Raw genomic sequence first — 19,936 nt, 5'->3', positions numbered from 1 at the left:
TCCACAAGGCTCCTGTTCAGCATAGCAGGTGAGGCCGCCTGGGCGAGGTACTGGTCATTCTCCCCAATTGTATCCCCCGACCAAGAGTCTGAAGCTCCAGGACACTGCCCTTGAGGCGGTAGAGGTGGGATCCCTCGCTGAGTCCGAGGGAAAAGCCGAACCTGGAGGGTAAACAGATGATGATGATGATGATGAAAAATGGGGAAGCAAGAAAAACTACCTTCAGGGCTGCCGACAGTGGGGTTCGAACCCACATACCTAACGGCACGGCCAACTCGCTCGGTGCATCAGTTAGTGTTAGAGGTAAATTATTAGCTGGAAGAAGGAAAACGGTAGATGTAAGATCCAAAAATTAAGCTAGCACATGGTGGAGTGAAATGAGGAATTAAACCAAATCAATTTACCGACTAATGACTCAAATAACGTGATGTTGGTGAAGGTCGTAGTTTGATCTCAGACGGAGTCAATAAAGTCGGGTGAATAGATCGATTTATATTTCTCGCGAAGGGCAATGATCTGGGAGATGTAGTAAATAAGTTCTAAACTGTACCAAAGCATGGATGTATCACATACCTAACAAAGTGGTGAACACTTGAAGGCTCTAAAACAGCTCACAAATGGCGTTACGGTTCAAATATGAAAGTTTCTCGGTGATGTTATCTCAGACTCTCTCATGTACGTCATGTGTGCACGTGTGAGGCGAAGCGCAGAGAATTGGCAGGCTTGTCCAATATGAGGTTACGTGACATCGATCTGCCCGTCAGACATGGCTACTTCACACGTTCACGCACTTACATCTACCGAGCTCACAACCACTTCGGGAGTTTTCCTCTCTTGTTTAACATCACTTAATTGCTCACTTTATTCCCAATAACTAGTCGTTTAGTAACCTAAATGATCATGGCAAGGTAGACTGTGTATCTCCCAAATCTTAATTCCTCTCTACAGAATCTCAGGCAAATATTTCAATAATTAAGATTTAGAAGCCAACTTACTGGCAAGCATCGATTGGGAATTACATCATGTTTTGTTGATTTTTCGAGAGATAATGAGTATTATTCCATATTCGTTACTACGGAGGATAGTCCAGAAGCATCGTTTGACCGGGCGAGTTGGCCATGCGCGTAGAGGCGCGCGGCTGTGAGCTTGCATCCGGGAGATAGTAGGTTCGAATCCCACTATCGGCAGCCCTGAAAATGGTTTTCCGTGGTTTCCCATTTTCACACCAGGCAAATGCTGGGGCTGTACCTTAATTAAGGCCACGGCTGCTTCCTTCCAACTCCTAGGTCTTTCCTATCCCATCGTCGCCATAAGACCTATCTGTGTCGGTGCGACGTAAAGCCCCTAGAAAAAAAGCATCGTTTGTAAATCTATCAGACACATTCAAATAACTCTTTATCGTTGTGGACAGTATGGAATTAAGGGTCACAGATTCTGTGTAACACACACTTAATCGAGAAAATAAACACTGTCCACTTCCCTCATCATTTTCCAGCTAAAGTATGTCAGACGGTAGGGCGAGGTTAGCGGTTCGATCCCAACTCAATGCGGTGTTATTTGAAGATGTTCAAATACGCCAGTCTCGTGTCGGTATATTTACTGGTTCGTAAAATAACTCCTGTGGAAAAAATTCCAGCATCTTTGTGTCTCCAAAATCAGTGGAAAGTAGTCTATGATTGCTTTTACGCCCAATAATTTATTATCATCATCATCATAATTATACTAGCTTGGTGGCGTAGGAGTAGCATGCTTGCCTCTTACCTAGACGCTCTAGGTTCGATTCCACCCTCTTCAGCAAGGATTTTAATACTAAATTAAGGACTCGCCCGCCTCTGTGGTGTAGTGGTTAGTGTGATTAGCTGCCACCCCCGGAGGTCTGGGTTCGATTCCCGGCTCTGCCACGAAATTTGAAAAGTGGTATGAGGGCTGGAACGGGGTCCACTCAGCCTCGCGAGGTCAACTGAGTAGAGGTGGGTTCGATTCCCACCTCAGTCACCCTGGAAGTGGTTTTCCGTGGTTTCCCACTTCTCCTCCAGGCAAATGCCGGGATGGTACCTAACTTAAGGTCACGGGGGAGATTGGAAGGGGTAGACAAAGAAGAGGGAAGGAAGCGGCTGTAGCCTTAAGTTAGGTACCATCCCGGCATTTGCCTGGAGGAGAAGTAGTAAACCACGGAAAACTACTTCGAGGATGGCCGAGGTAGGAATCGAACACCCCTCCACTCAGCTGACATCCCGAGGCTGAGTAGACCCAGTTCCACCCCCTCCTACCAGGTTTAACATTTCGTGGCAGAGCCGGGAATCGAACCCGGGCTTCCGGGTGGTGGCAGCTAATAACACTAACCACTACACCACATAGGCGAACATCTTAAAAATAACAAATAAAAAGTTATCAACATCTACTTCCTTCTGCATTCAGGTATGCATATTAGTATACCCGAGATTGACCAAATGATAGACTTTTAAACACAGGCCATGAAGGCCACTGGAGGGGTTGAAGTTAATGGGTTTCATTATTCGCAACTTGGTCAGTAAGGAGGATAAAGTGGTTAGTTCTGTGCCGATTTCCTGACAGCGAAGCGAACCCATATCCTTCCCGGTAAACTGAGTACACCTTTACAACCTCCGCTAGGTAGCCCATGTAGAATTCTTAGGATTGGTAAATATAATATTTTCGATCTCGGAAGAAGAAACATTTGATTAATGAACGTCAGGCAGGAAAGACGAGGTAGAGAGACAGAGATAGCCTATATGAGAGACTGAGCTTAGAGCTCCGTGGTCATCACTGATCGTGCTCCGGGCTGAGTGGTTCAGATGGTTGAGGCGCTGGCCTTCTGACCCCAACTTGATAGGTTCGATCCTGGCTCACTCCGATGGTATTTGAAAGTGCACCTCGTGTGCGTAGATTTACTGACACGTAAAAGATCACCTGCTGGGACTAAATTTCGGCATCTCGGCGTCTCCGGAAACCGTTAAAGCTGTTAGTGGGACGTAAAGCCAATACTATTATTATTATTATTATTATTATTATTATTATTATTATTATTATTATTATTATTATTATTATTATTATTATTATTATTATTATTATTATTATCACTCATCGTACACCTTCAGATGAGGAGTTGGGTGGTGCAGTCGTTAGAACACTAGCTGTATGAAACTATCTTGGCGGATTTGACCCGTGGTACTTGAAGGTGCTGAAATACGTCAGTCTCGTATCGGTATTGTTAACGGCACATAAAGAAAAACTCGTATGGGACAGCATGCTGGTACCTCAGTGACCGTGTAAACCATAGAAGTAGTTGCTGGGATATGAAACCAATAATAAAAGAACAAAAGAACAAAAGAACCCGTCTCTCAGAACTTACGAGTTGGCCGTGCGGTTAGGGGCGTGCTGCAGTGAACTTGAATCCTAGAGATAATGGGTTCGAACCTCACTGTCGGCAGCCCTGAAGATGAATTTCCGTGGTTTCCCATGTCCACACCAGGCAAATCCTGGGGCTGTACCTTAATTAAGGCCACGGCCACATCCTTCCCACTCCTAGCCCTTTCATATCCCACCGTCACCATAAGATCTATCTGTGTCGGTGCGATGTTAAGAAAATTGGAAAAGAAACTTATGAACACCTGGGGTGGTTGTGAAATGTGACTAGAATTTGATAGAACAGGTCTTGTTGCAAAGTGACTGGAAGAATGGTGGCATTATTGTTAACCGTCAGTCAATCAGGTGGTAAGGTCCTTCAAACCGCGACAAGACAAAGGTAAACATTGCAATTGCCGAACACTAGTTCGACTGTCGTATGTCATTACTGTGCATCCATGCCTTCTTAGGGACCTGCCGAATATTTTTACTTTTTTATAGTTCACATTTATGTAATTGGTTTGTACTTGGTTTTCAGTTAACATCTGGTTTAACCCATTAATGAAGCACAGGAGGCAGGTGCACCTACAACTTGCCACTTGCGGCAGTGGTTCTAGAATAATTTGCCATCAGTCAGAGTGACCAATCAGGTTTTTGGCTGCCTGGCTGAAGGCGGCACGCGCCTACCAGGACTTGTGACAATAGATGGAATCTAGAATGTAGTCGGATACTATCGTAGGTCATCAGGAAAGGGCTATAAAAACAAAGTCTGTGGACCAACCGGCTGGTATGTCTAATGGTCGATGTTTATCACTGGGCAGAGGGTGAGTAGCAAGAAGACACCGGGAGGCCTTGTGAGATAAGTAACACACAGAGGAGGGCCTGTGTAAATACCTTACTGAAAGAAACAGTTTTATCGGGGAAATTAAAAAGGCCGACGGGTACCAAGTGACCAACTCTCGATACCATTAAGATAATAAGTTGACTCGCATCTAAACCGAGCTCGTAATATCCTCCTTTATTGTCGTCGTGGGCAGAGAAGTGATAGAATGGAGCTGAAATTTATTTAATATCTGGTTTAAATGGCATCACTCACCTTGTGAAGTGGCAATTAAAACACAACAACTTTAGAAGCTTTCCTTTATTGATTACTGGGTAAAAGATTTAATCTCCAGGATAAGCAGGTGATTCTTTTAACTGGTCTGGAAGATGAATCAAGATGTCAAATATTGCATTTATCTTTTAACCAGTTCCTACATTTCATTTTATAAGCAGTATGAAAATTCGTTGCTCAGAAAAATATACCCCTATATGAGGCATAGAAGTTCGCAAAAACCGTTTCCTGTTACAACAGAAACATAGTCCACTTTCTTGTAGTTACGAAGTACAAGAGATAATTAATCCGACCACTAAAGATTTAATTTGTATTTCATTATAGATATAGATGACTAAATTAACTTGTTTTAAACAGATACATATGCACAGCAGCCTTTATGTAGCAATTTTCAGTGGCTGTTCTGAGTGATGGATTCCTCTCGAGAGGTTCACAATTTGTGTGGTGTCGTAGCTATAGCACCCATGCTTAGTCTTTCACGTCTCCAATCTAAATTTCCTTGTTCCAATCTTGATCTTTTCCGACCTTTCCTACGTACAAGAAGTGTATAATGTTCCTCGTTTCTTCAATCTGTTATGTTCCTTCTCCTTTATATTTCTTTCTCTTTTCTCAAACAGAAACCCTCTTTATTGGAGAGATGAGATATCTCCTCTATTCCATTTTCAGTAACAGTACTGTAATATTCCCAATTACCCCCCTTTAACTTTCCTGTAAATACTTGCACGTCTGTGGCAGTCTTGATTGTGTGTTTAATTTACTCAAATTTCACACACTTTTCACGCTCACTTCATTGAGATCCCTCATCTGTTCAACAAAACAGCCTTACGATATAACGATAAATAGATGTCAGTTTTCACTCAGATTAATAGTAATTGCTTATTTGCTCTAAATACAAATATATGAGTGTTTGTTCATGACATAGCGCACAGCTACAGCATATTAAAGAGAGGGTTGGTGGAAAAAGTGCATGTATTCCTAACTAATCCATCCTTTTGCCAAATGTCCGATTTTGATCGGTAGTTGCTTTTAATGACATTTGTAAGTTTCATTAATGGTAGTCTTTCTCTCCTACTTTTCATCATCACCCCCTGTGGGTGGGGCCGCAGACGAAGAATGCAACCACGGTATCCCCTGACTTGCATAAGAGGTGACTAAATGGGGTGACTGCCGCGGAAAGGGATTGTGGCTTAGGTGCCATGAATTGTACCCGCTGTGGATGGGTGGGGCTGAATACATCCACAGGTAATCCCTAACTGTCGTGGAAGGTGACTAAAAGGTTCATGAGTCCATCGTTACCATTTTTACTCTTTTATGTTTTCTTGAGATATGTTAATATACCTAATTAAAATTTGATGTGCGTGCTCCTTGAGTAGGGGCCTCTTACGTGTGCGACTTCACTTGAAAGCCCAGACTGTATCCCCAACACGTCGGGTGGGAGCGCTATGTACTCAGCAGGAGTATCCGGCTGAGAACGCAGATCCTCGCACAGCCAGAAAAACATATTATTATTAACTAATTGTTATTATTAAAAGTTATGTTTTATCACTATGTATACGCAATGGGGATGATACGATATGGATGACATGAGGAAGGGAGCCCTGGTGCCCATTGCTTCAGTCCTCCCATATGAGGCATCGTCCAACATCGGACCTGCTACGACCAGGTAGCTATTGCCTTGGCTGCTTGTTTCGGCTACAGAGGCCCCTGATCGAAATGGGTGGCATCTGGGGAGGAAGATTTCGGACATGACTTCGAAACGACCGAAAGCTGTCCACGGTAGTCCACCACCCAAGTCTTTAACATAAGATCACGAAGTCAACCCCTTGGGAAGGAGCGCAGCGTAAAAGTACAAGAACCAGCATCCCTAGTTTCCTGATTGCTAGAATAAACGACGGATATGACTTCAAGCTGGTTAAATCCATCCTTTTTAGTAGACACACTGAAGGTGTCTACAACGAACTTGAGGACCTCAAGAAAATCCGCAAAGGTAGTTTGTTGTTATTAAAGACACGCAATGCAGTTCAAGATGATCAGTTGCTTAAGCGCGACCACTTCGGTAAAATTCCCGTCAAAATGGCAGCACACATCCTTGAATCTGTCCTCATTTTGAAGACAAAGGATGAGCTGATGGGAGACACTAACAACCGTGGCATAACACACATCCGGCGCATTACGCGCAAAATTAAGGGCGAAGACGTTGTCACAAGGATCATCCTCAGTATGGGAAATTCAATTGCAGACAGCAGTCACTAATCCACTCACGGTTCTTAAACATCTAACAAGACATTCCGCAGATGTCTCTAGTTCCGAGAATTACCACCCTTATTTCCTTGCTCTGAAGTGGGAGGCAGAACGTCATCACCTCATTTTCCCCACTCAAACTTCAGAAGACTATAACGTGCCCTTTAGGGTGTGGGAACTGCGCATCAAGGACACGGCTCTTGGACAAGGTAATGCCCATAACGAAATGTTGAAACACCTCAGTGAGGTTAGCCTCGTATGTATATTCTTCGGGTGTTCAACCAAATCTGGATTTTAAACTTAGCCTTATCAATTGAAAAATCACAATAATTTGCTAAAATAAATCAGTGAAGACCTAAATGAAATTGTCTTTGTGAGCCTGTTATCCATTCTATATTATTATTACATGCAAATCTCCACCGTGAAATGCAAACATATTATTATAACCCTGCTTTAAAGATTTTTCGGCTGCACGGGAGGTATTTAATCCCCTTTGCTTGAGCACCTGTCATTTGCTGCAACCCGCTGTACACGGCTGTCTGTTAAGTTGCTGAGCGCGATGGCGGCATAAGAGATAAAAATATATAACTTTTGTCGCTAAATTCCACCTGAGAAAGAGGAAACACACTTGCCTCTCACAATAAGTTAATTCCCGTTCAATAAATATTAATATTTTCCACATATGAACATACTAAGTAAACTACTCAATTAATTTAACAAATTCTAGCATCAGAACTTGACTTCTAATAGATTAAACTATGAGAAAGGAAATGATGGAACGAAACCTCCTTGTAGTCAAATTTACGGAATAAGTGATGACACGCAAATATTAGGGCTTATTATCTATAATTGAGAAAAATTAAATATTACTATAAAACTGCATTAGGTGTATAATACTTCATTCATTATTTATTCTTAAATTATTACATATTACTTCATTTACAGATAAATGCACGAATTAAACGAGCCTCAGAATTCTACTAGAATATGAGACAGGTTGTATGGGACAAGGATATTTGCCTATGGAATGCATGGAAGTTCTTTAAAAAGCATATTTTATACCAGTACTGACATATGCTTCAGCAGCCTGGACAACTATCGAGAAGCAAGAACAGAATCCAAACAAGTGAAATGAAGTTCCTTTTTTTGCTATGGGCTTTACGTCGCACCGACACAGATAGGTCTTATGGCGACGATGGGATGGGAAAGGCCTAGGAGTTGGAAGGAAGCGGCCGTGGCCTTAATTAAGGTACAGCCCCAGCATTTGCCTGGTGTGAAAATGGGAAACCACGGAAAACCATTTTCAGGGCTGCCGATAGTGGGAAAATGAAGTTCCTGAGAAGCATCACAGAAAAAGGTAGACAGAAGAAAGAATGCCAAAGCAGACATATAGGAAAAGGGTGGTAGGGAGTAGGGATAGAGACTACCTTTCTGGTATGCACACGACTATCTATAGACCCACTTGCGGCCTCTCACCAGGCGATGATAAACAATGTTCACTATTTTATTCTCGTTCCAATCCGATGTCTTTATGAATAGCGGTAGCTTCCCCCATGTTTAAACATATAGGTAATTAAATTGTAAGTTACCGGGCGAGTTGGCCGTGCACGTAGAGGCGCGCGGCTGTGAGCTTGCATCCGGGAGATAGTAGGTTCGAATCCCACTATCGGAAGCCCTGAAAATGGTTTTCCGTGGTTTCCCATTTTCACACCAGGCAAATGCTGGGGCTGTACCTTAATTAAGGCCACGGCCGCTTCCTTCCAATTCCTAGGCCTTTCCTATCCCATCGTCGCCATAAGACCTATCTGTGTCAGTGCGACGTAAAGCCCCTAGCAAAAAAATATTGTAAGTTGTTTTTATTTATTAACTTCTCGTGTAAAAATGCCGAGTGAATCTAATGATATTGGAGGTATGTAAAATAAGAACAATATTAATATTATTATTTTTAATAATAATAAAACAAAGGCAAAATGTATTTCATTCTCATATCTTTTGAATACTTCGACCATTAAGACATGGTCCATGATCTCTCCAAAGTTGCAGTGATACCTCCATCTGGGAGAGACCTTTCCGGATTTCAGCAGAAAGCCCACTATTTCCCAAGATTCAGCCACCAGTAAATCATTTCTTTTAAAGAAGTCTGCTTATTTTGTTGGTTGTTGAGGCAAATTCGTCGTTAAAACCACTGAGTATTCCTGATATGTGAACAATATACAGTATCAGGAATAATTTTACTAAGCATTTTCTCATTTTATGTTGAGGCTATGGCTGAAAATCTTATAATACATCATGAGAAGCCCATTCTGAGTTGACGGATGACTCTAATATATTTGTAAATAAAACTTTTGAAAAAGTATTTTTCAACGCATTTTTAAAGTAATAGTTAAACTGGTTCTTTCATGTACATTTATCTCAATTTCATTTCATCCAAATGATATCCAATTTTGTAAACACGTTAGACATGGAAATAGCCAGATTATGGACCTGTTTATTTATGGATGTTTGATCAGAATGTAGGCAAACCTTCTTTCAAAAATTATCAGTTTGGTCATTTGTTGAAAGTATTTCTATTTCCTCTCAGCTTGATACTATATATATATTTTAAAAATTATTATAGGTGTATATCCAGGATCCTTATCGCATTAGTTAATACATAAAATATTACCTCTCTATATTTAATCGTTTATGAATTATAAGTATCCACAATTTCAAGAAGTATAGTTACAGAAAATATTTTCTGAAGACAACGTGCTTTCTCCTATATTATACCATAACCTCACAATAACCCTGTAGCACAATCCAAATCCCTTTATGATTACTGAATCTAGAGAGCAACCGCACCAGCACCACCAAATTCACTTAATAAAACTCATTGAATGTCCCCATACAAGCATTTGGATAACAGATTTTCATGGCTCATCAAGGCTGAAATCTTCTGCGTAATACATAAGTTTAGCCAGTAGAACAATTATGGCATTTCATTTTACTATGGATTATTAGGCACAATTTTTAAATTTTTAAATTACGGTACGATTAACAGATGCTTACAAGCATAGATAGATTCATAAACCAATGCAGAAATGTGTAAGGCCAAAGTTAAAAAATCGATTTTCTCACCGTATTCTAGTACCCGGTGTCGTTACGGATACGGTTGTTACTATAATGACCAAATTATTCATATCATCTTGGTCCATTGACTAAATTATTACAGTGACGTTGGAAGGAAGGAAAATCGATGTCATGTGTTAGACCCACTTGCTGTGCACACTAATGGAGTGAGGTGGCCGGACAGGAGGGACTGGAATGCCCGATCATAAGTTGGTTACATTACGTATGTAACTCGAGAATTGAACTGTAGTTCAATTGTTTTCCCAGGTGATCCGTGATTGGGTCACTTTAGATTGGAAATTACAAACAATGAACGTATGAATGACGTGGGCAATGCCCACACCTATGCTATATCCTAGCTCTTCTCGAAGCCAACATGGTAATTAGCAACAATAAAAATTCAGTAAATACCTGGCATGGCATATTATCGAGTCAATTTGAAAGAATTCATTCCATACTCAGCGGATGTTTCATGGACAGTTCATTCTATATCAAAAAGCTGAATGTGATTCTTACGTTTTGTCGACCGTCCTAGAGGAAACGATGTTAATACAATGTGGTATTTGGGTTTGAATCCTAAAGCTGGTCACATTTTAAGCTGCTCCTTCCTAGAATACAGGCTACAATTTTTAAAATGTCAAACAAGGCACCATTGCTCCACTTTGTTCGATGATTCCAAGGGTTGTTTAGTTGAAACATAGGTAGAAAGTTATACCGTAAAAATCGGTCTGTATGAACTACATCACAGTGACAGCATACTTTTTTAATTTGTTTTGCGTTGCGTCGACACAGACAAATCTTATGGCGACGGTGGGATAGGGAAGGTGTAGGAGTGAGAAGGAAGCGGCCACGGCCTTAATTAAGGTACAGCCCCAGCATTTGCCTGGAGTGAAAATTAGAAACTACAGGAAACAATCTTCAGGGCTGGCGACAGTGGGGTTCGAACCTACTATCTTCCAGATGCAAGCTCACAGCTGCGCTGCCCTAAACGGACCGCGAACTCGCCCGATGACAGCATACTGATGACAGGTAAGATGAAAAGAAATGGAGTATGGCTTTTAGTGCCGGTAGTGTCCGAGGACAAGTTCGGCTCGCCAGATGCAGGTCTTTCGATTTGACGCCCGTCGGTGACCTGCGTGTCGTGATGAGAGGATGAAATGATGATGAAGACGACACATGCACCCAGTCTCGTGCCAGCGAAATTAACCAGTTATGATTAAAATTCCCGACCGTGCTGGGAATCGAGCCCGGGACCCATGTGACCAAAGGCCAGCACGCTAACCATTTAGCTATGGAGCCGGACACAGGTAAGATAATAGGCCTATACAATCACTTCGACCATTCAGTCACCTGTCCCAGCGTCTAAACTGATACCCAGGTATCCTATATGCCGTCAATTCGAAATGCTTGCACATTTTAACTGAGGCCATAGGATTATTATTATTATTATTATTATTATTATTATTATTATTATTATTATTATTATTATTACTATTATTATTATTATTATTATTATTATTATTATTACAAGAAGCATTACCTTTAAATGACCATTCCTTCAATATATGGGTGTTCCAATAAAAGCGTCAATAATTAAACCGGAAATTGAGGATACTCTACAGAACATTTTGAGGTAGGGAATCTAGGGTCAGAGAACCAGCTTTAATAAGATATTAGATTAAGCATGCCCATCTCCTATTACTGTCTTCCGTATTATTTAAAGATAATATTTACATGTATTTATTTACATTTAGTTTTTATATTAATTACTGGTTTTTTTTTGTTTTTTTTTACAGCAAGCATCTTCTTAAGCTTCTCACACCTTATGATCTCTAACTCATTTCCGTATCTAATTTTGCACAATTTTACTAAAGCACCCGGAATAACCGCACCTACCATGACCCGTTCTTATTCAGTTGATTTCGGATTTTAGTCGTGCCGAGTAAGATGAATTACTCCTACTCTCATAGCAACCTTCTAAATCAGGTAAACATTATGTGAAGAGTTATTATTCGCTAGCTAAATGCGTTATTGTCGACGACTATGTATCTATATATATAAAACTCGCTTTCGCTCGTTGGGGGCTGCGCCCCCAAACCCCCAATTCCTCTGCATTGGAAGTGGTCATTTGGATAAATTACTGTGACGAACCTATACGTCGTCTTCGAAAAACGGATTGTCTTAACAGGCGGTGCATATGTTCGCGTACATGTTTGGTCCTATAATTTTTTCTAGTACAGTATATTCACTATTTATAGCAGAAATAGATGTAAACTCTTCGTCCTTGTGCAAATTGCGTACGATTCTCACAAGGTGTGATATTGTTTTCCTAGCCTAATGTGCGGCTATAATCTTGAAACTTGTTGGGTGTATCGTGTTTGGAACGTTCTAATTTTCGTTCCTTGGTGTTTCGTCGTATTTGCATTTGGTACTCCGTAGATTGGTTTAGATAATTATATTAGGAGTACAGTGTCCACATAATGCTTTCGTTTTTCAATTCTAATACGGTACTAGAGTCATACATTTTGCTCTCATATGACCCACGGGCGTTCCAATGAGCCTGACGAATTTCATGGTTCTGTCGATCTTATAAGTGTGTAAAACAGTAAAATTAATTATAGAAATGTACAAAGTTGACGTAAAATCTGAAAATGCATCTCTATCTAAGGTATAAGGGATCAGTATATAACGAAAGGTCACGGGAGAGAAGTTGTAGACCTTTTCATGTTGGTTCCTAAGGTCTTGTACATTTGGCGATACGACTTACCGTTTAGCCACCAAAAATTCCTCGAAACAATGGTTTACACCGTCATGAAAATTGCGTCCACTCTTCGATAATATTTGTACGTAAAATGATAGACATTGCAACTTTTTGGTTGCAGGTCAAGCCAAATTTTAATTTTCTGGCGCACTGCAACGTATCTTCCACCATTTAGTTTAGGGGAAGGGAAGTAAAGGTGACAAAAAAATTGAACATTTGGAACTTTTCCATAGGCTGCAGCTTAATAGCTATCGCATAGAAAAATTTCACGTTTCTACGTCATCTGGAAGTATACAATCCTTAATGTAAGTCAGTCAGCGGTACGGTTTTATATAATATAGGCACATAGATAAGCGTTGAAGATGAGTATGTTTATAAGTGCAGACTTTTATTTGGGAATTTGCTGTGGCGGAACGGTTGGTCGTATAGATAAATATATTGCGACATCAGTAGTGGTGGTGGTGGTGATTATTGTTTTAAGAGGAGGTACAACTGGGCAACCATCCTCTATATAACACTAATGAGAGAGAAAAAATGGAAGGGGTCCGACAATTCGAAAAATGTAGGTATCGGCCAAAGGAAGACAAGGGCCACGAAGGGCGTGAAAATGAAAGACTCCCTAGACCTCCTTACGTAATAATGCCGGGGTCGGAAATGAACAAGGGTTGACCAAGAGAAGTCGGATAGGATAGATGAAAGTGAGGAGCCTGGCACAAGTAAATGGAAAAATGCCAGGACTCAGCTAAGGGCCCGCCCACGCTCCAAATTTCAGAGCACTTGGGGTCCCTTTTAGGCGCCTCTTACGATAGGCAGGGGATACCGTGGGTGTTATTCTACCGTCCCCACCCACAGGGGGTTGCGGCATCAGACGACCCCTTCAGAAGCCTACATTTTTGGTCCTAAGGCATTTTCTCGTATCTCGGCTATTTATGGCATAGATAGAGGTGAATATTTCGATCTAGGGTAAATTTCGTACGTTTCTCACAAGTTGAGAAATTATTTCGCCAACTTACCAGACAGCTGCAGTCTTGAACTTGGCATGAGTATCGACCACGAAACGGTCTGTAATTCTGGTTTTTTGACTTTTTGTCGTATGACTGTCGGCTTCACCTTAGATTGCTTTAGAAACATAGGTAAGACTGAAATTTGAATAGTGTTTCCATATATCTCTTCCGTTTTCCCATAACTACATGGCGGCAGAAAAAATGAAAGTCTGTTTGCGTATGACCAATGGACGTTGCAAGTGTCCTGCTTAATTTCGTGATCCTACCTAAGTGTTTCAAGCACTGAAATAATATACTGAAAAAAAATTGACCCAAAATCTGAAAATGAAGTTCCGTCTAAGGTAGAAGGAGTCGGGATAGGGCAAAGTCATAGGACCAAAGTTATTGATCTTTTCATTACATGGAAAGAAAGTGATATCCATTTTTGACAGGCATTACCGTTTAGGCACAAAAGACCACGAAATTAAGGTCTGCTCCGGGATGGTAATTACCCGAAAATTTTGTTATTTCTGGGAGTAAAATATTAAACATTGTAACTTTAAGGAACCTCCGTCGGTTACAGGGTAACAGCTAAAATTTCGACAAATTTCAGCTTTCTGGCGCAACCGATGACTGCAATCGCCATTATGGTTGGGGGTTAAAAAATTGAACATACTCTTGGGTGACAGTCTAATAGCTAACAGATTAACGAATTTCAAGTTTCTAGCTCATCTGTAAGTGGGTAAACATTAGTGCAGACTTTCATTTGGAAAGTTATTCAGGCCAAACGGCACGTCGTATGGAGAAACGGATTGCAGCAACAGACGATCCTTTTAGTCGCCTACATTTCTTTCTTAAGACATTTTGCAATATCTCGGCTGTTTATACTATAGAAAGAGATGAACGATTCGATCGATGTCAAATTTCGTTCACTTGTCACAAGTTGAAAAGTTATTTTGGAAACTTAGCAGACAAATACAATCTTGAAGCTTGGCAGGCGTAACTACGACCAAACGACCTACAATAAATTATCGGTCTGTAACGTTTTGTTGTGTCTCCATCGGCTGTGCCTTAGATTGCTTAAGAAACATAGATTAGGCTGAATTTTGAGTACTGTTTCCACATATTCCTTCCGTTTTCTCATACGCATACATTCAAGGCAGCTAGAATAATCAAAGTCGGTGTACATATGGCCAGTGATCGTGTCAAGGAGTCTGATGAATTTTGTGCATCTATCTGTCTTATGAGTGTGTGAATATGTAAAATAACGTATGGAATATGAACAAAACTGACCATAACGGGGAAAATGAAGCTCATTCTAAGGTAGAGAGATCGAGAAACGACAAAAAGGCATGTGACCATTGTTGTAGATCTCTTAATTTAGGATACGAAAGTTGAATCGATTTGTTGATAGCAATTACCGTTTAGCCTCAGAATAGCTCGAAACGGAAGTGGGCACCGTCATTAAATTCGGCTTGATATATCGATATTTTTAGGGGTAAACATAATATAGTTGAACTGGTTGCATTTTCTTGGTCGGTTACAGGCTAAGAGCTAGAATTTTCCATATTTTAATTTTCTAGCGCTCTGCAACATGTTGTCCGCCATTTTTTGTGGGAGGAGGGGGGCAACAATTAAAAAAGTTGAACTTTTTGGAATTTTTCGGTAGGTTCGAAGCTAATAGCTATGCAATTACCAAGTTTCCAGTTCCTAGCTCATGCGTAAGTGGCTAAACATTTATGTCAGTCAGTGAGCCATTATATATAAGATAAGATAGAACCAGGGAATGTGCACGCTAAATATTGCAGACATTAATTCGGAAATTTATAACAGCCAAACGGTACGTCGTATCGAGGAATTGATTGCGCCATCAGACGACTCCTTTAGTCGCCTACATTTTTGTCTTAAGTCATTTTGTCGTATATTGGGTATTTGTACCATACAAAGTGGTGAACATTTCAGTCTACCTCAAATTTTGTCCGATTTTTACAAGTTGAAAAATTATTTTTCCAACTTTGTAGACAGCTGCAGTGTTGAAACCTGGAGGCAATCGACGATGAAACGACCTACAATTTTGATTATTTCAGGGTTTTTCGTATATCTATCGGGTTCACCATATATTTCTTAAGAAACATAAATTAGGCTGAAATTTTAGTACTGTTTCCACATATTCCTTCCGTTTTCCCATATATTCAAGGAAGTTAAAATAATCAAAGTCAGTGTACATATAGCCAATGATCGTGCCTAGGATCCTGCTGAATTTCGTGCATCTACTTGTGTTAAGAGTATCTGAATCAGTAAAATAATACATGGAAAATGAACAAAATTGACCAAAACCGGGGAAATGAATTTTAATCTGAGGTGGTGGTGGTGGTGATTATTGTTTTAAGAGGAAGTACAACTAGGCAACCATCCTCTATATAACACTAATCAGAGAGAAAAATGGAAGGGGTCCGACACTTCGAAAAATGAAGATATCGGCGAAGGGAAGACAAGGGCCACGAAGGGCGTGAAAATGAAAGACTCTCTAGCCCTCGCAAACCTAATAGCGTCGGGGTCGGAAAAGAACAAGTGTTGACCAAGGGAGGTCGGATAGGATAGATGAAAGTGAGGAGCCTGGCACAAGTAAGTGGAAGAAATGCCAGGACTCAGCTAAGGGCCCCGTGGTCGCCAACCCACGCTCCAAAGTTCAGAGCCCCTGGGGCTTAATCTGAGGAAGAAAGGGTCAAGATACGACAAAAAGTCATAGGGCCAAAGTTGTAGATATGTTCATTTTAGGTACAAAACGGCAATCAGTTTGTTGATGGTAATTACCGTTTAGCCACCAAATAGCTGGAAACGAAAGTATGAACCGTCATTAAATTCGGCTTAATGTTTTGATATTATAGGCGGTAAGATATTGAATATTTGAAGTTTTTGGTGGTGGTGGTGGTGGTGGTGGTGGTGATTATTGTTTTAAGAGGAAGTGCAAATAGGCAACCATCCTCTATATAACACTAATCAGAGAGAAAAAATGGAAAGTGTCCGACACTTCGAAAAATGAAGATATCGGCCAAAGTAAGACAGGGGCCACGAAGGGCGTGAAAATGAAAGACTTCCTAGCCCTCGCAAACCTAATAGCGTCGGGGTCGGAAAAAAACAAGGGTTGACCAAGAGAGGTCGGATAGGATAGATGAACGTGAGGAGCCTGGCACAAGTAAGTGGAAGCAATGCCAGGGCTCAGCTGAGGGCCCCGTGGTCGCCAATCCACGCTCCAAAGTTCAGAGTCCCTGGGGCCCCTTTTAGTCGCTCCTTACGACAGGCAGGGGATAACGTCGGTGTTATTCTACCGCCCCGACCCACAAGTGGGTTTGAAGTTTTTGCAATTGCTCTGTCGGTTACTGGCTGAGAGCTAGAACATTGGGAATTTTTAATTTTGTAGGGCACTGCAATATGGCGTATGGCATATTGTTTGTGGTGAGGGGGGCAAAAATTAAATTTCTTGAACTTATTGGAATTTTTCCGTAGATTCCACGCTAATAGCTATCCCTTTGCCAAATTTCAAGTTCCTAGCTCATGCGGAAGTGGGTAAAGATTTATGTGAGTGAGTGAGTGAGGCGTGGCATTTTATATATATATAAGATAAGATAGACCCAGGAAATGTGCACCCTAAATAGTGCAGACTTTCATTTGGAAATTTATTGCAGCCAAATGGTACGTCGTATCAAGAAACGGATTGCGCCATCAGACGACCCTTTTAGTCGCCTACAATTTTTTCCTTTAGGCGTTTTGCCGTGTATCTGCTATTTGTGTAACAGAAAGAAGTGAACGTTTCGATGCATGTTAAATTTCTTCCGCTTTTCACAAGTTGAAAAATTATTTTTCCAACTTAGCAGATAGCTACAGTCTTGAAACGTGGCAGGCATATCGATGATGCTATGACCTACAATTTTGGTCATTAGATGTTTTGCCGTATGTCCATCGGCTTTACCATAGATTGCTTAAGAAGCATATATTAGGCTGAAATTTGAGTATTGTTTCGACGTATTGCTTCCGTTTCCCATATATTGAAAGCAGCTAGAATAATGAAAGTCGGTCTACATATGGCCAATAATCGTGCCAAGAAGCCTGCTGAATTTCGTGCATCTATCTATCTTATCAGTGTGTGAATGAGTACAATAACGCATGGGAAATGAAGAAAATCGACCAAAACCGGGAAAAAGAAGCTTAATTTAAGGTAGGAGGGGTCGACAAACGACAAAAGTCATAGGACCAAAGTTCAAATGCCTTGGCGTCCTGCTGTATGGACCACGAATGGGAGTTTTGTTGGCCAGATCCCCTAGGCTATTGCTGAATGAATGACGACGGAGAGTTTTGGTGAGCAGATCCCCTGACCTACTGCTGTATCAATCACGATACGGTGTTTTGTTGAGGAGAAACCCTGGCCCAATGCTGTGTCAATGACGACGCGGAGTTGAGTTTTGTTGAGGAGATCCCCTGGCCTAGTGCTGAATGAATCAGAATGGGGAGTCTTGTTGAGCAGATCGTCTAGCCTACTGAATGAATGACGACGGAGAGTTTTGTTGAGCAGGTCCCCTGGCCCACTGCTGTAGCATTCATGACGGGGAGTTTAGTTGAGCAGATACCCAGGTCTACTGCTGTATGTATCATGAGAGGGAGTTTTGTTCAGCAGATACTAAGTGGTTTCTCAATTATGGGTGAAATATGTGCTTACATTGACGCTATATATTTACTTTTTTACAGACTCTGCTTGATATTCGTGGTGGAGTACAACAGACTGCAAACATTATCAGCTTCTTCAATGATATATTGGTTGCTGACCATGATTTTCGTCCACTGAGCTTAATTACCTTAGAGGAAACTGATTCTTGTCATCTCTCCCTCTTGACAGAAACACATATTCAAATAATCACTATCGATATTTCCAGTGATATTCCTGACGATGTCTCTAAATATATTTGTGCTTACTACGATGGTAATATCAATCTACGATAGTCGAATACACGGACTCTATTTCCGATAGAAACTCAGTACTTAAGAAAGCTTTCCCCGACCATACAAGTTGTACTTAAAGATTTACAACAACAGATTACAACAACAGACTGGTAATACTGATGGCGGTTTCTTTGTAGTCGCATTTGCTGTATCACTTGCTTATAAAAAGACTCCCAATGAAGATCACTAGAATTGTTTTAAGATCGGCGACCATTTGCTGCATATATTGAACACCCAACGCATATCCCCTTTTGGTGTTCTTTCAAAGAGTGTTGCTTCGAAATATAAATATTCAACTAAGGAGACCACTACAACCGCCAACAATGACAACCAAATGACTATAGCTGCCCAAAATAAAAAAAAGGAAAAAGGTCGACTAAAGGAGTTACTCTCCAATTCTCAAGACCAGCATCGAGAAGAGATCGAGCGTTATAGTCAGATAACCCCTGAAGTAAATAGGGAAGCGGTCCAGCGATATTCCTAAATACGTGCTGAAGTAAATAGGGATTCCGTCAGGCGATATTCCCAAGTACATCCTGAAATCAACAGGGAGGCAGTATGCCGATATTCCGATATACATCCTGAAGTCCATATGGACGCCGAAAAAAATTAGATCAAAGTCATGCTGACACTAAAATTTCCCGTCATCTTCCAGCTATTTTAAGAAAAAAAATGGTTTGATCGCGGTCTACAGCGGAGAACAATTAAATTAAATTCTACCATGCCACCTGAAAACGAATTCTCTTTTACGGTCTGCTTGTTTTAAATGCTCAAGTTGTCCGGCTCCACTCTTTAAAGCAGAGGGAGGCAGGAAGAAGTGGTTTGTGGACAAGGATTCTATAATATTTTAGTTCTCCATCCTATCGATCACGAAATATATCAACATCTGGATTTCAGATCTCGGCCTCGTATGTACAACGAAACATTTGCCTTCAGTGCCCTTGTTGTTTCAGGTGGGTGGCAACATACTAAACATGGAATAAGCTTTCTATAAGTATTAGGAAAGGTATACCAATGTGTGTACGACCTTTCTTATAGCGGACTCTACAATAATCCATATTCCATATAGCTCGAAACAAGTGGGCGGAACGACAAAACCTTAACCTTACAGCCATCGAGACAATCTCCGATTTCTCGGAGTCTAACAATTCTTACATCCATCTTCTCAAACGACTGCACAACGAACCATCGGAAGATGGTCGTTTAGTATTTGAAAATACTTCAAGATGTACTCATGGACCAAATCTTGGAGATCGTCTATTGGGATACGAGGTTCCCGCCGTTCTAAGCACTGGCAAGGAGACATACTATCCTAGAAAAATACCTATATGGAAGATCGGTGAAGGAAAGCCTCACAAGTAGACATTTTCC

The sequence above is a fragment of the Anabrus simplex genome, chromosome 4 (genome assembly GCF_040414725.1).
Source record: "Anabrus simplex isolate iqAnaSimp1 chromosome 4, ASM4041472v1, whole genome shotgun sequence".
NCBI lineage: Eukaryota > Metazoa > Arthropoda > Insecta > Orthoptera > Tettigoniidae > Anabrus > Anabrus simplex.
This window is presented reverse-complemented; position numbering follows the sequence as displayed.